The sequence below is a fragment of the Argiope bruennichi genome, chromosome X2 (assembly GCF_947563725.1).
Source record: "Argiope bruennichi chromosome X2, qqArgBrue1.1, whole genome shotgun sequence".
NCBI lineage: Eukaryota > Metazoa > Arthropoda > Arachnida > Araneae > Araneidae > Argiope > Argiope bruennichi.
In genome coordinates, this window is record NC_079163.1 from 40,429,569 (window position 1) to 40,441,809 (window position 12,241).

The following is a 12,241-nucleotide window of genomic DNA, read 5'->3' on the forward strand; positions in this document are numbered from 1 at the left end:
GAAGAGGTGACATTAGGAAGTATAACAAGCTTAAAATAAAATTATCAATTAAAAGTAGTAAAGACAATCGCATTACAGCTTGATGATATAACAAAAATATATATCAACAAGGAACATGATTTAATAGTAATGTCTTGATGGAGGAGCACGCAGTTATTTGGGATTCCAACCGACAGAAGCAGAAAGAAGACACTCTTCTTTTCGCTAAAAACACCACGAGTTTTTTCATTTATGTATTTTCATTTATATCGAGATGAATTATAAATTTGGTACAAGCAAATGTACGAAAGTAATGTATTTTTGTGGAATACAGCATATCATGCAAGCTAAAAATGGATTTATCTCATTTTTAAACATGATTCTAATCATTTACTTGAAGTGGCCAAGGGAAAAATGAAGTGGAACAAGATTTGTGTATAATTGTGGATTTTTGAAACTGCAAGGGAATTATTACAGACGGAATTTTTAAGTTTGAACTCTGATAAGAAGACGGAGGAGACATATGTGTAACTTCTTTTCAAAACATCGCATTAAGAACCTCTGACTCACTATCACATGACTTAGCATACATGAAACATCTTCAGGGAAACTGAATCCCTATCTCTTGACCCTGAAGCCAAATATCTATTACACGGTAGCTTACAAAGCAGTTAAACAAAATCAAAAGTAATAAAATGCCTTATCTTTTCTTTAAAAGGGATTTTCCAGAATATTCTAAAGAGTCTTGTTTCTTCTTATATACATTTTGGGCGAATTTATGCAAATGAATATGAAAAATAATCACAAGACAAATATTTTTATTAAATAGAATTTATTTTAAAAAAACCACAAGTCCTTTTAAAAAGCTTAATTTTGTAGCATTAGGTAAAATAAATATCACAATAGGCCCATTTACAATTTGTTGACAGAATTATTTAACGCAGGAATTTTTTTATGAAAGTTTTCTCGCTGAGAATGCTTCAAAAACAAATGGATTTTTAAACATTAATAATTATATAGTTCAGTAAACACTTTTGAATGTATCAGTGACGTTATTACAATGGAACCTCGCTGAATGAGCATAATTCGTCCCGAACTCTTATTCAGAATACGAAACAAAGTTTTCTCCGTATGAGTCCATGCAAAATAGAACAATGCGTTCTATTCAGAAAAAACAATTACTTAAATAAATTTATAATCCTGTAATTTTTTATTCAATTGCATGCTGTTTTTAGAAGAAAGTTATTTATTTAAACACATCAGTCTTTAGCAATGCTTCAAAATTTTGCCAATATGAAACACCGCATTACTGTTTTATTAGAGTGTTGCATTCAATAATTTCCCAAACTTTCAACATCTCCCTTATTTCACTGGAAGATCTGTTGCACTGCTGAGACTATTATTACCCCTTCTACTACACGAATCTTATCCGCAATTTTTTGCTGCGACACAGGAAACAGCTTTATTACCTTTTAGGAATTTCTGACTGTATTCTTCTACCAGCTCATCGATGCAGTTGCTATCCACTTCTAGCCACATTATCTTGGCTAGAAACAAAATATCTTCGACTAAGGCTTCACAGACACTTGCTCAAATACCTCGGAATCGCCTTCAGAAATTCTATTAGAACAAAATTTCTTCCATGCAGAAATAAGGATTCTCTTCAAAATCGCCCTCAACACAGACAGATATCCGAATTACAGGTCAATCCTGCATGTGACATTACGATAACTCCTCGTCACTCATTTTGAGAATCTCACTCCTCGTTCATAGAGTCATTTTTTAACATTTTGTTTTGCTTCCTATGAGAATCACTTGTTATTGGAGGTGCTCATTAAGAGAGGTATGACTATATACTGTAGGGACCCTGCTAAATGTTCAGGGTAAAGACCTTAAAAAAATTAAACTCATCGTCATTACTAACTGTTATTTGATTTTAAAGTATCCTTCAATTGAGAAGGAATAAGAAAATAATTCAATGTTATTATTTTTATTTGGTACAAATTTTATTTTTAAGTTCTTGTGAAGTAGTAATATACATAACAATATGCACTTATCTTCTATTTAGTTTTAAATTATTCGTATGGAGCTTTCATTTAAGCAAAAATATCCATACCTATGTAATTATACGTCTTGCTTTAGTATCTCTGGCGTTTTCCCCGTCTTGTTACCTTAGTTACACCATTGAATTAGATATGAATTAATAATGCCTTTACAATATAATACAATTACAATCAAATGCCTTTACAATACACGAGGTAGAAATCTATAGATTTTTTTAAAATAAAAATATAATAACAAAAATGTTGGTTGGATTGTCAAAATTTTAAATTAGTTTTATGAAACTAAAAGCACATGCAAAATGTTATATTGTCCATAGTAATAAAATTTATCAGGTAATTTAATTTTGGAAATAAAATATTATTTATAATAAAGTAAAGCAAAGTTCTATAAACCATAATTTTTCATAAGATTAAATATAATCTTATTCTATTTAGACGAAAACAAAATGAAATGAAATAAAAAAATATTTAATCAAAGGAAACATTCCATATTATACTAAATAACAGCATTTTTTCAAATGTATCAGATTTTTTTTAATGGCTCTGTATTTTTAAGAAATGCTTCGAATGAATATAAAATTGCAACTTTGTATAGAAATTGTTCCATTTTTTTTCTGTTTTCAAATTTAGCTCTCTTATTTGCTATTTATCTGTATTATTAATATTTCTAATAAAGTATTTTTTATAGGTGCACATTAACTATTTAGGAACGAGAAAGTTGTTATGCTACCTTTCATTAAATCTATCGTCAGGCACTGGAGATTCAAAATCCCAGGAGATCGAATTTACACTATCTTTGCAATAATTGATATAATTATAGAACGCTAAAAATGATACAAACATAAAAATAACAATGGTCATGAAAATACATTTATTAATGACTAGCCACCTTTGGCGACCAGCCGGTTCGCCAATTTTAATGCACGTTAAAATTTTAATAATTAAATATTTTGTAGAACTCTCATTTTAATTGCTTCTTCATTAAAATATTTAAAACTTAAAATTTTAATAGTCATATAATTCACTCATATTATTATCAAAGCCTTCAGCCGTAACGTAATATGTGTCTCTCTAATTTTCTATTAGCTCCCGTAGAATTTATGCTTTAAATTAAAGTGGAAATGATTAAACTGCAATAAATATAATAATTTTTTTTTACTGAAATGAAGCATTTTTTAAAAATATGAGTACTGAGAACAGAGTCGCAGAGTATTTAAACCTTATGGGCACTAAAGAATATTTTTCTTAATTTATATATCACAAGAAGTTTTCAAATTTTTTTTCTCAGATTCATCATGAACAGATCGATTTATTAACAATGTTTAGTTTTAAATGAATCAAACACTGAAAAAATAAACAGAATCGTTTGAAATAATCTGTCGAAAACATATTAAGTTTTCAAAATCAAGTCCGTATCCGTTGTCAGCAATCAGAACTCAATGTGCATGCGTGAATTTTCAACTCCAATTATGGTAACGCAAATGCATGAATTTTCTACACCAGTTGGGGTAACGCAATGCAGATTAGAAATTTTGAATTTCCTTTATTTTGTTTTATTTTAATTTAAAAGTACTTCAGAATGAATCTGAAAGATCGATTAATTAACAATGTTTAACTTTAAATGCATCAAACCTTAAGAAAATAAACAGAATCCTTTGAAATAATTTGCCGAAAATTTCTTAAGCCTATCCTCTTTAGCGTGGGAAAAAAAATGAAGCTTTAATCATCTGGCGGTGGGGAAATGAAAAGATTTTTTGGCGGGAAAGCTAGTTTTTAATTAATAATTAAAATTATAATTAAAAATTAAAAAAAAGGAACCCCAGGTGCACATTCCCGACCTCCAAGGTATGCATGTGCCAAATTTGGTAGCTGTAGGTCGAACGGTCTGGCCTGTAGAGCGCCAACACACACACACACACACATTGAGCTTTATATAAGTATAGATTAGCCTTATACTTCAGGGATGGGCAAACTTTTTTCGATTGCGGGCCAAAAATCGAAGAAAAAAAAAGTTTGGCGGGCCAAGAAAATTTTTTCTAAAATTTTAAAAACAATATAAAAGTATTATAGTTTAAATATATTTTAATGAGATGAATGAAATTGCGATTTTATTTTGAAAAGTTACTTATATTGAGGCTCGAAGTGAGATGCACTGATTGTAAGGAACGAGGCTAAATGCTCATCTGTCAGTCTACTTCTGAAATAATTCTTTCTAAGGTTCACAGTTGAAAACACTTGTTCACATATATAAGATGAAGCAAACATAGCACTGATTTCTGGCCTTGAGATATTAAATTTGGAAAACTTACTTTCGATAATGATTTGTAAATCTCTAACTTTTGTATATTTAGTAACAACTGTTTGAAATGATTGTTAGATTGCAACTCAATTAATTCCAGCTGCAAATCGACCTCACTGCTTCACAATTTACGTTGAAAGGCATGGCAAAAAGATCCAATTTGTTTGAATGGCACTGAAATCTTGAAATCTGCGTTCGAACTCAAAATGCAATTTTTTCAAGCCATCTACATAATTCTTAAGCTTCTCTTCATTTACTGAGGGTATTGAATTTAACCTCGGGAAATGAAACAAATTGTTCTTAGCTAGCTACCCAGAAAACAGATTAATTTTTAGTTTAAAAGCTTTGAGATGGGCCCAGATATCGTCGATAAATTTATTTTTCTCTTGCATCTTGACATTCAAGTTGCTCATATGACAAAGAAGATCTATGAAAAATGCAAAGTCCGAAAGCCATTCTGTATCTTCTAACAGTTTGCACTCCGCAGAGCACTGTTTCTCATGGAAGAACGACACAATGTCGTCTTTCAGCTGCCAGATTCGCTCGAAAACACATCCTGCACTAAGCCATCTTACTTTCATGTAATACAGTACATCAGAATATTAAGATTGCACGTACTGAAGAAAATCTCGAAATTTCCTGTGAGTAAGTTCACGAGATTGAATAATATTTACAAGCTTCATGACTGCATCAAGCACGGGTTTCATATTGAATGCAGATTGACATAGAGAATCTTAATGTATAACACAATGTAGAAAAACAACATTGTTCTAGGAAAAGTTTTGATTAAAGAGTTCAAGAAATCCAGATTTTTTTCTTGTCATATTTAATTCCATCGGTCGTAATATTACATATATTTGTTATAGACACTTTCAAAGTTAAAAGCTCTTCCTGAAATTCACGAAAAATATGACATCCCTTTGTAGTTCTCTTTTAAGAACGCATGCACGCCAGTACCTCGATAATTTCAAAGTTCTCCTCAACACCTCTTATAAATAATAGTAATTGAGCAGTATCATTTATATCTGTGCTTTCATCCATAGCTATGGAGCAAAATTTAAACTGGCCAATCTTTGACTCTAATTGTGATGTCAAATTTTTCGAGCTCGCATGAAAACCCAGTCTGGACTGAGAGGCTCCCTCGTTCGCCAGCCCAGAGCTGCTGGCGCTGCAAGTGAGCTTAAACAGTTTAGATGGACAAATTGTGAATTTCATTAAAAATAAAAAATTCCGTTCCTAGGTACTGTTTAACTATTTTATTATTCTTGTTAATTATTTGCATACCTAATGGTAAGACAATAATTGATATATTTTTAAATTTTAAAAAATTCCATACCTTCTCCTAAACATTCATCTCTTCAACTAGTGTATTGCTTCCACTTTTTGAAATGAAATTACATTTTTAAGGAATGATAAAAATTTAGCCAAAGATTTAATAAAAATGAAGTGTTTAATTTATCCAAATGAAACATAGTATGGATCGTATTACAATTTTTTATAATAAAAACTATGTATTTAGTGTAATCGAAGATGGATCAATCGTTTCCAGTTAAATGAAGAAGAAATTAAATTAAGAAATTTATTAACTCATTAATGGAAAATATTTTAATTATTGAAAGAGAATATTTTACTAATATTATTTAAAAGTATCTTATTTGGAAGCAACAAGCCATATGTCATTTAAATGTTTCGAAAGCTGTGAATTCGAATTTTTTAAAATCGTATTTATAAGTTCTTAAGTTTAGGCAAAACAAATTTCCATAAAAAATTATTAATATAATACAATATAATTTATGGTAAAAATTTATCTATGAAAAAGGCTTACAACTTGTTTATGTTGTATATCTCTTATTATTCAACTCCACCATTTACAATAAAGGTTCGGTTGTATTTAAAATACGTTTTAACTCAATAGATGGCAGCACGTAAATAAAAACTTCTGAATGCACAAAAATCTCGTTGATCCCGACAGTGATTTATTAAAAATCCGATTTGTCTAAAGCGAGAATTTTGTAACTATTGCAGAGAAGAAACTTAACTAAAGGAACAGTGCATTTCTAAATGCGTTCCCTTAAATTATCCCTGCTAAATTATGGATTTATGCTACATAGAATAATTCATTTTACATAAAAATAAATAAATGTCATTTTGCCATTAGAGGTGTGATTACTAGAAAAAATGCAATATTGCTCTAGCATCTAGCAAACACCATGTCATTTTTCGTGTAGACTACGCGTTATTTATACAGCGCAATACAGTTGAGAAACTTTCTAAGTATTTCTTTGTGACGCAATCTGCTTGATGCCGACAAACAGATTTTCAACCCTTACTCCCTCACTAACCACAGAATATTGTTGGATGAGAGCTTCTATTTCTTCATCTTGTGCAAGTGATGGTTTACGTTGTTATCTCTGGTTAATTTGAAACTTTTTGCTGGAAAATGTCTCAACATCCATCCAGTAACGATTACTATAACACTCGCAACTGCAGTGAAATGGTGAGTTTAAAAGAGAATTTCGAGGGGTTCGATAACAGCTAATCTGAACTATCTTGTTTGATTCAACAAACTGAAGTATTCTGAACCGAAGAATCTATAATATATGCCGCCCATGTTATTTAACGACGATCATTCGAAATATTTAACATCTTTTATACTTCTTATCCACCCCCCACCCCCTCCGCGCCTTTTTAAAAAGGGAAGGATACTTTGAAGTTATTTCATTTAATTCATAGGTAGATTCAGTTCTCTGTCATTTACGATACCTTTTTTCTAAAGACAGAGAATTCATAAATAGGAATATATATTAACAATTTTTAACGAAAACTTATTTAACGAAATAAGGATCGCAGATTTGTGGTTTTTGGAAAAAAGAGACATAATTTTATATCTTAAAAAAAAAAAAAATAGACTTTGTTTGTGAAGTTATGATTAAAATATAAACGCAAATGCTTTTTTTAAAAGAAAATGATTTTTCTTCAAACAATGATTTTATAATGGTAATACAAAGAATTTATTTATTAATTTTCTTCAATATAAAGAATGTATTTATGTATTTAGGTATAACCCTAAAAAAGTGCGGATGACACTAAAATGTTCGATACCAAGGAAAAATTAAAAATAAATAATAATAATTTTTTTTTATTTCTGTCTTATAATTCATAATAGCTTGTTCTTGAAAAATAATTAGAATGCTGTCATCATTGTTTTACTCTCTAGTATACGAAGTTTAGAGAAAAGATTGGAATCGTCACCAAATTCGAACTCGAGATTTTGATGAATTTCAAGTTTTTATATCTCCTTGAGTTCGAAAAACACATTGTTAGCCTTATATCTGTGTGTCTGTCTGTCTGCGACAGAGATAATTCAAAACCACTTTCGGCTAGATTTTTGAAATTTGAAATAGTTTAGATTGATGAAATTTGGTATATAGTTCTTTACACCAAATTTGTAAATTCTTATCAAATTTTAAGCAAACTCCGTTCATAGGAAGTCTGTCTGGCTCTTAAGTTAAGATGATGATTACAAAACGAAGAGAGCTAGATGGATAAAATTTGGTACATAGATTTAACATCTACATTGTAGACATCTTTCAAATTTTGAGTTAAATCCAACAAAAGGTTGACCGTCTATCCATCTATACTTTCAGAAGCATATAAACTCTATAATTCGTAAACACTAGGTCTTAAATAGAACAGATTTGGTATGTAATCTTGTTACTATAATTGCAATTCCGTTGCAAGTTTTGGTGTCTATCGGCCAGGGGAAAAAGCGTTGAAAGTGCATATTCGCGAGATAGATTCGGTAAACATGCCAAATTCACGCTAAAGATTAATATTTCGTAATTATTGTACGCCAATGTCAAGCAAGGCGTTCTCTATCTTACAAAAGGTTCACACCTTTTTGAGAGATGGGGTGGATAATATCTTTATTAGAGAGTATGCAAGAAAACATTTTTTGTGGAGGGGGCATTCCTGTTGGCTTTTAAACAACTTACGGGTCATTCTTTACTGCAGTCAACCTTTAAAATAAAACTTTTTGATGAGAATCAATTGTAATGCAGGATTTAATTTTTTTGTTGAAATGGGGCCACGGCGGCCTGGTAGTATACTCTCGGTTTCGGAAATGGAGGGTTCCAGGTTTTAAACCCGATTTCACCGAAGAACCGTCGTGTAAGCGGGTCTGCTGCACTTTAAATCCGTCAAGGCCAAACGTGCTCTCGCTGGTGTGGTGTGGAAGCTTGGAGAGGGGGGGGGAGCTCAGGTGTCGTCCTCTTCATCTGACCGCCGTTCAAAATTACGAGGTACGTCCTAAAAAAGGACCCTTTAGAAAAGGGACGTTATTATAATTAAAGTAACATTTTATTGAAATATTTACTATTCAAAAATAATTTCAAGTTTTCTTCATACATTAATATCACGTGATTAAGTAAACATTTCTCTTGTTGCACAGCACGTCCGGAAAGAGGTTTGGAAATATCTAAAAGCTACTCTGGCTGGAATCATAATTATAGATAGAATTAGTTTTTCTCCCAAGATATGGTTTCGTTATCTCATCACAACATATTATTCCACATTTTGCCGTTGTGTAATTAGAACTTTATTATTAAAAAGTGCATCAAGATATTTCTTCAAGACCTCTCCCTTTTCTTGCTAAAATTTCTAAATACACATCTTTTCTTTAAAAATTCTGATAATAGTAATTTAAATCTATTAATTCTTTGAGATTGTTATTTTTATAATAATAATGTCTTGCTAATAATAATAATTCCTCTTATAACAATTTAACGCCAAACTATTTCTATGAGTAAAACTGGACATAATAGGCTAAATATTGCAAGATTATGTCTTTCTACATGGGGGGGGGGATTATTTGGACACATATTCTATTTTTCAAAGGATGATGTATTTTTGAATATTGTCATTTCCTTTGTTCCAATGTTTTTTGTCAGCCCAATTGTTAAATGGTCAAAAAATAATGTGTTATATCCAAATAAAAATAATGTTCAAGTAGATTACTTACAAATTTAAACCAACTCAATTAAAGCTAATTAATGATGTTGTTTTAGGAAAAATTGAATTGAGGAATTCTTTGTCTTTGATTAATAAGTAAAATAAATAGGACGCTTAAGCATGCAATATATTCTAATAGTCTGTTTGATAAAATTTCATGATTTTGTGTATGATTTTTAATTATTAAGGATCCTTATCATCTGTCGATTCATTTTTCTTAATAGTTAGAATGTAAAGTTGATGAAAAGAAACATTATTTTGAGAATTAATTATTACTTATGGATTATACATAAAATAAAGCAATCAACTAAAAACATACCGATCTAATAGTTCCTGAAAAATATTTTAGTTTTCTTGAGTAAAATATCGTCTGGAAAAATGGAAGGCTCTATTGCAAACTTATGCAGATATTCCAAATAGTTTTTAATACATTTTAGGAAGATGGTTATGCTTCAATATAATTTTCTTTACATATACAAGTATAGGTATAGGTAACTGTAAGGAAAGTTGCTGTCTTTTATGTTAAACTGGTAAATTTTTTCAATTAAATTCTAAAAATTAGGTAAAACAAGTTTAATGAAACAAAATAAAAAAGCTTACTACAAGTATCTTCAAATGGCGGATAATTTCTTAATTAGATAGTATAAATAAAATTATGTAACGTTAAATGAGATCTAAAATTAAATTTTTTTTTTAAATTCTTCCGACGAGTGCTCGAATTTCTTTAATTATTATTATTTTTTAATTTTTAAACTGCTATTACTTATTTTATAGCTATATAGTTGAGTCGAAAACAGAGAAGCACTGGTTAATCTCATAGATTTTTCTAAGTTACGTCATACATACATACATAAGTTACGTCATACATTCTAAGTTACGCCATACATTACGTTGAATTCAGCAATAAAGGGAACTGTCATTGAAAATGACTGAATCATGGAATATTAATTGTCACATTAAATAAGCATAATTTAATAGAAAATCTTTTATTCCATAATACGACACTTAACGAATTTATAAACTTCCTGTGGGAACACAGAACGCGAAAAAAAAAAACAAAAAAAACTTAAATCTAGTTTCATAGTAGCACACAGAAGAATTAACTTAAAAAGACTGACAAAAATCCATATTTATCTTTTAAAAAAGAAAATTGTACCAGATTGTCAAGAAAAGAGAATAAACTGACTCACAATGAGTCAGTCTGAGATTGTTTTCAGTTGTTGATTTAGTTTTTTAAGAATTTCAGAGTGAAAATTTGCTTTTGGGGTCAACATCAAAATTTAAAAATAATAAGTAAGGAATTTTAAAGGGGGAAAAAAATAAGCCCGCAAAAATTATGTTTGCTTTTTACTTCAGAAGAAACTTTTCCAATGCAATTTAGATATCGAAGGCAGCAAGAAGTTGAAAGACTAAGTAATAAAAATACCGAGATCCTTAAAAATCACTGCTCGACAGAACTTTGGAAAAATATGATTTGCACAGGGATTTTTATTGATTTGATTTAATTTATATTTTAAATGGATGCAAATGTAGTTTTCCTGAACTAGGCAGGAAGATTATGTTAAGTATAGAAAAGAGAAGAACTACAGTAAATGTTGTGCTTACATTTTCATCTCCTACTACAGAGAGAAAAGTTTGGGATGGATTTGGAGAGTTTTTGCCAATTTTTATACTGTATTGGATTGCTAAAATTAAATAAGAATAATATTTACTGGCACATACCTGTGAAAATTGCTCAAAGCGTTTTCAATTTCAATAACACGAATTTCACTTCGGTGGGAGCATGGGGTGTCCGCAGGTTTATTAGCAGCAGTTCGTTAACACATATTTTCCCAATTTATATTTTCTGATTTAATTTAATTATATTAATGTTACAATTGGAAGCAACATAAAGGCTATTTGGAGTGAACTTCATAATTCTGAACAGTGCTCAGATGACGAGGACGCCACCTGAGCTGAAGCCCTCTCTTCACCTCCCTACCGAATTTTCGCATCACACCAGCGGGAAAATATTTGTCCTCGACATATTTAACGTGCGTCTGGCACTTTTATATGAGGGTTTACTGAAATTACATTTCGTACCAGAATTCCAAAGCCGGACCTCCCCACCAGGCCAAAACGGCAGATTTTCATAGAAAGAACTACGGCGTAACACGAATTCGTATAATATGTTCGAAAAATTTGTGACTTTTTATACAGTTTGATAAACAACCCTGAATTAAGTGTAAGATAAAATTAACATTTTCACAGTTTTTAATATCTTTTTTTAAAGAAAAGCAAATGTATATCTGTTGTTTATTTATGAATAGTGAAGCTATACAGCCAAGCATCTTTCATGAATTTAGTTTGTTCTTGAAGCTCTTTCATAAATAGAATTCTCATCACTTCCCGATAAGAATTAATATAAAATGGGTTAATCCATCTCCCAAGACCTGAGTGATTGGCTACTGAAATTTTTAAACAGGTGCTTTGATCACGATTTTTTACACAAAAATGAAGAAATCATTTAAGTTTATTTGAAAATCAAATAAAAACTCAATTCAGAAGATCAAGTATAGTTGAATGTTTTTATTTAATTTTACCATAAGTGATACTGGAAAATTTTTGGTGTATTTATACGAATGGCGGGGAGGAAAGGAAATGTTAAAGTTTTTAACAGTATTCAATATACTTTTATGTTACTTGATTTCTTTCATGTTTGTAAAGACAGAATTTTTTAAATCGGTTTTTCACTCACTAGTTGACGAAGAAGAAACATTACATATCGACCGTTTAATTTTAGTTTAATTATATTAACGCCCCATTTTAAAGCAGCACTAGTGCTAGTTTTGATACGGACCTCGTTCTCCTCCTCGAAGACGACATCTGAGCTTGCACCCCCTCTCTAAAC